Raw genomic sequence first — 6,000 nt, 5'->3', positions numbered from 1 at the left:
TTAACTCTATTAAACGCGTATTCAATTTTGTATCTATTCAATTTGTATCTATACACACACATACACACACTAGCATACATCTAAGCATACAATATGGCATCAGTCATCCCAAAAAGACCTAATCATACATCTATCATGGCATATTACAATTCAAGCCTAACATACATTTATCATGCTTCTCATTACATCATGTTATTCATCCAAGGAAAGCAAGCAAATCATGGTAGAAACACAAGCCTAGAAAGATCCAGGCAACATGTGATTGCATCTACACATTGGAAACACTCATCCAAACAAGCATGTTCATACTCATTATCAAAGCAAGATCATATTCAAAAGATGCATATTTATGTGAATGCATGACTTTCCTCACTTATCTTGCTGCATCTCAGCACCTATGGCATAAATGTATGAATTTATGAATGCGTGGTTATGGCATCAAAACAAAGAAACACAAGATAAACCCTAATTTAACATGTGAACAAACAAATAAACAATAACACAAGGACCATAAATGCATTAATACGTGAATGCGTGTTTACGACATCAAAACAAAGAAACACAAGATAAACCCTAATTTAACATGTGAAAAGCAAACAAACAAATAAACAATAACACGAGGACTAAAACATGTAAAAGAGGGAACAAGCAGAGGCATAATATGTGAAATAAGCAAAGAAAAAAAAGCAAAAATCTAAATTAGGGTTTATGGGCAATTGCATGCACACGCATGAACAAGCCTGCGTGTGCATAATCTAGCCTGCGTGCGCAAGTAGGATTATACGCACGTGGGTTTAGCCCAAAAATTCTAGCCAAGAACACAGTAACACAAAAAATAAAGCAGGACTTCAAAAACGATAATTCTAACAACCTAACATGCTTTAAAACATAAAATCTACTTAAAACTAAGCCATTCAAACATATTAAAACATATAATAAAAAACTAAAGCAAATAGAAAGATTAGAGCATCAAAAAGGAAAAAGAAAGTTTAGACTAATACCTCAAACACAAAGCTTTCCAAGCTTTATTTTATATCATTCCCCTCAATCAAATCTATTCACAATCAATAAGAAACGTGATTAGTAATCTTAAACTCAAAGATTGAGGCCAAAAAAGGGCCTATTCAAAAGAAAATTGACTTGAGGATATTTTGTGAAAAACTCCCTCTTTGATTCACTATTTCTAGTGAATCTTAATGTTTTCCCTTAGGATTTTTGTGTGTTTTGAAAAGGTACCATGTATGACTATTTATATTGAGAAAATAGGGGTTTGGAACAACTCTCAAACAATATGGGATTCATTCCAAAACTCAGTTTTAATGCTGAAAATTTTCCTTTCATAGTTTTTGGAATCCGCTATGTGTGCACAAGTTTAACCCTACGTATGCATGTACCATGGCCGTGCGTGCAAGTTGATTCCTGCATGCGCAAGCCGAGAGTTCCCTTAGTCCTTATTTTTCAAAAATAGATTTATTTGTCATTAAAAGTTATATTTTCCATTTTAACATTCCTCAAGTCAATTTAACATCTGATTGGGCCCTAAACCAACCTTAGGTCTTAGAATTTCAGCATCATTGGGGAACAGGGACCTGAGTCGTAAGGGGTACAAAATGCGGTGTCTACAATCCAATTGTATACTCGCCCTTTCCTCCAAACCCTATTACCTCCATTGGATATCCCAAAATCTTACTTTCTGGTATTCTTGCTGCTTGCAACGTGCTGAATGGTATAAGGTTTACTGAAGCGCCCGTATCCACCAGAGCTCACTTGATAGGAATTTGATTTATCAAGGCTGCTAAATAAAGTGGTCTTCTATGACTTGGGTATCTCTCCTCCATGTCCTCATCACAAAAAGTGATTTCATTAGTGTCTTCAAGAAAATCTCGGTTAAACAGAGTTTCTACAGTAAGGCACTCAACCCCTGCTCCCGAAGCAGTGCTCACCAAGGCCTCTGTGGCCATTCTTCTCTCATTAGCCATAAACTCTAGCCAATCAAATAGATTTTTGAACTAGGAGCTCTTTTGCAAAGTCATGATGGCTCCCATTGGCAACGAGGGCCTTTCCTCCTCTTCATCGCCTAGATCGACATAAATAACTACTAGTACTACCCCCTTTCCTTTATGATTTAGGAGTGGGTTTCTCTGAACTTCTAGCTAGGTCAACTTGAGAGTTCCTTCTTTGATTTTGCGGTGGACCAACCTGTGGAGTGCCCAACATTTTGCAATAGCATGCTGCACATAGCTGTGTAATCAATAGAAATGCGGGTCTCTCCGTTCCTTTTCAGTGGGTTCTCCGGAAACATGATTGGGCTTGAAGACCCCATCTACAATCCATTTTCTTAGAGCACATCCAACTCTTTCGGTGTGCATGGTATGGGTGGAGGGCTCTCATACTCCCTCCCACCTAGTTTCTTCCTTTTTTCGCTTGTAGATACCGCCATAGCTAGTATACCAAGTGTAAGCATGGTCACACAAGGATTTTAAAATTTTGAGTAAACACAGGTCCTCATTTCCTGCTTATGGTCCCATGGTGTCCACAAACTTGCTCACGTGCTTAATGACGCTTCCCTTTCTACTGTTGTAGTGCGAGAAAGTTGGTGGCTCATATCTGTCAAGGTATGGCTTGCTAAGCAACCACATCGGGTATGGTGGTCTCCTCAAGTAGAATCTCTCCTTGGGCACTTTGGCCTTCTCTCGTTCCAACAACATCGCAACGTCCGCCATTGTCACGAAGCACTATTCTATGTTCTGTGGGCATCTGCCCTCCGAGGTTTCCTCTTTGTCAACTGCATTCTCAAGGTCATGTTGATTGCCCTTTTCTTTAGTCTTGTCAGCCTTTAGCTAACGAATATCCTCCACCAGTTGTTGTTAGGTATACTACATTGATTGCATCATCTCAATGAAAAGGTTGGCATTGTATCCTGGATTTTGTTGCTATTGTTGTGGCTTAGCCCACGCACTAGTTGCACCCTCTGCCTAGTTGGGTTTGTGTAAGGTAGCTAGCAGGGACTCTGCCTGAGATAGTACAACACTCATGTTCCATGTTGTCATGGATCTTGCAGGCATGACTCGCGAGGGTTTGTCTGTCCTTCCCTATTTGCTTCCCAAATCCCCAATGGAGTCACCAATTTAATGTGGGGCCTTTTTTGCGTTGATGGGCTAGGGCCTGTCCTACTACACTCAGGCCTATGGATTGATGGGTTAGGGAGTTGGGACTAGCCTATTATCCCAATGGGATTATACTGTAGGCTAGCTTGTGCGTAAGCCAAGCATTCCCAATGCTCAGACGAGACAAAAGGTGCTATAGTAGATTAGGTGTCTTGGTGGACACAGTGGATAACACCATGGCAAAATAACTGATACAGTAAATATAATAAGGAAAATACCACGGCAGAACAAATGTTACAGCAATAATATAATATACTACAGTGGAACATCTGACACAACAAATGTAATAAAAAGTACTATAACAGAACAACTGATACAAAAAATATAAGAAAAGTTGTTATAGCAAAACAAGTGATACAGCAAATATAATAAAATGTTCCACAGCAGAATAGCCAACAGCATAAGACACTACAACAGAACAAAGATTGACAAAAATGCTAAACAAGTTAAAAGAAACCATGGCAGGAAAATGGGAACGAATCTAGGCAAATAAGATGACATGAATTCACTGTCCTAGTCCTGTGTCAAGTCTACCAACAATGAAAAGTCCAAGAAGGGATTCGAGCTCCAACACGGACAACCTTGTTATAGGCTTCTGCCATCAAAGTTGTTTGTTCTAGAGAAAGGGCCTAAAGGGTTATGGGTTATGACTGATAGAGTTCTAGAGAGTGGGCTTGTCAGGAGGAGGGAAAAGTGATCTATTGATGCATGCCCCTATTTCTGTTGTGTTTTCTCTCTTCCTTTTTTACCACTTTCTTTCTTTCTTTCTCTTAGTTCTTTACTCTTAGTTTCTTGCTACTCTCTCACTGTGTATTCCCCATCCTTCATCTATGACTATCTCTTCCTTTTATAGTGAATTGATTCAATGAGATTTCTCCCTTTTGTCCCTAAGGCTTCACCAACCGCTTTTGGTTTATTATGGGCATTCCTTCAGGATTGCCCACTAACCCATTGGTTGCCTAACTACTACCTCTGCTTAGAGTGTGATTGCTGCACCACTCCCCATTCTAGGACAAAACTATACTTTTTTTTTTCTCCCCTCACCTTTCCTGTCTAAACTAAATGGATAAGGGCTTGAGCTCCTCTCTCTACCTATCTCTATGGCATGCATCAGGTGATCTCAGTCATTTGCTTACCTCTTTTGGGCCAAATGCCATCCCAGGAAGGCATTTTTCCCGAAAGAAGTCTTGGTAGAAACTACAAAATAGACCCCTTTTCCCCCCACCACCAAACCACACCCTCTAAGTCTCTTGACCGAGGGCCCACCTCTCCTATATTGGCTAGGTACAAGTGGGTAGTGCTTTGGCCCTTATGTATGCGTTCCACTACCCTCCGCATTTGTCTTCTTTTACTCCCATGTCATTTCTATCGCTCTTACCATATCTCATTCTGCTATGTATCCCTTGTGTTCGTGCTTATCCTTCATGGCATGAAAGGTATGGGCTCTTGGGCTAGTACTATTTCCTCTTATTTCCTTATGGGCTTGGACATTAGCTTGGCAAAAGTCCCTATCCATCCAATCCGTTGGGCTTTTGCTCTTGTTACTTCTCTTCTTGCTATGCCTATGGACTCATTGGCTGTCATTCCTGCCATGTTGGCCCATTGAAATTTTTAACTTTTTTCTTGGGTTTCCATGGCCCATTTACTTTAATTTTACCTCTTATTGTGCCTATAAGCCTACTAGCTATCATTCCTACCATATTGTCCCATCGGGCTTTTTACCTCTTTTCTTGGTCTTCCATGACCCATTTACTTTACTTTTACTTCTTGTTGTGTTTATGGGCCTACTGGCTGTCATTCTTGTCATGTTGGCCCATACGGCTTTTTACCTCTTTTCTTGGGCTTCCACGACCCATTTACTTTGCTCTTACATCTTCTACTCCCTTTCCCTTTCATCTTTTCTCATTGTTTGACTTTTTCTACTATTGGGCCTTTTGTCCAAAATGGGTATCAACAAAGAGTAATTTAGTTACTGGCCCCTCCAAGAATTTTTAAAAATATATACATAAAAAAATATTTTGATATAAAGAAGCCAAATATAAAAATAAAAATTGGACCATTACTTGGGCCATTGTTCCTTCCAATACAAGATTACAAGCAAATAAATAATTTTATTTAATTCACAATAATATCAGAAAAAATAAATTATAAATAAATATATAAAAAACCCCAAATCCCTTTTGCAAATGGTTTTCAAACCCGGATTGGATCGGCCAGTCCGACTGGGTTAACCATGAATAGCAGATGAAACTGGATTTTTATATATGAGAAATGGGTATGTAAGAAATCTGAGAGAACCGTGTTTCAACTCAGAAAATTGTGTGACCCATAAGCCAGTTCAACCGAGTCAAATGATTGACTTTTTTTTTCAAAAATTACAGAAAGAGGCACAGTAACTAGGAGTAGGACTTGATCATCCAGCCCGACCAAGTTAACAGTAAACTGCTGATGAAATCGGTTTTTTATATATGAGAACTAGGTATGCAAGAAATCTCAGAGAACTGTGTTTCAACTCAAAAAATCGTGTGATCCATAAGTTGGTTCAACTGGGTCAAATGATTGACTTTTTTTCAAAAAATTAGAGACTGATTTTTTATATATGAGAACTAGGTATGCAAGAAATCTCAGGGAACTGTGTTTCAACTCGAAAAATCGTGTGACCCATAAGCCAGTTCAACTGAGTCAAATGATTGACTTTTTTTTTTCAAAAAATTAGAGAAAGAGGCACAGTAACTAGGAGTAGAACCAAAGACCTCTTCCACTTAAGCACTGTGGCTAATAGGATGACCAACAGGCCAGGTTAGCCTCTTGTGGACTACTAAGAAGTATTATT

This window comes from Quercus robur, chromosome 1 (assembly GCF_932294415.1).
Source record: "Quercus robur chromosome 1, dhQueRobu3.1, whole genome shotgun sequence".
In the NCBI taxonomy this organism is placed as follows: domain Eukaryota; kingdom Viridiplantae; phylum Streptophyta; class Magnoliopsida; order Fagales; family Fagaceae; genus Quercus; species Quercus robur.
Note: the sequence above shows the minus strand (reverse complement) of the source record.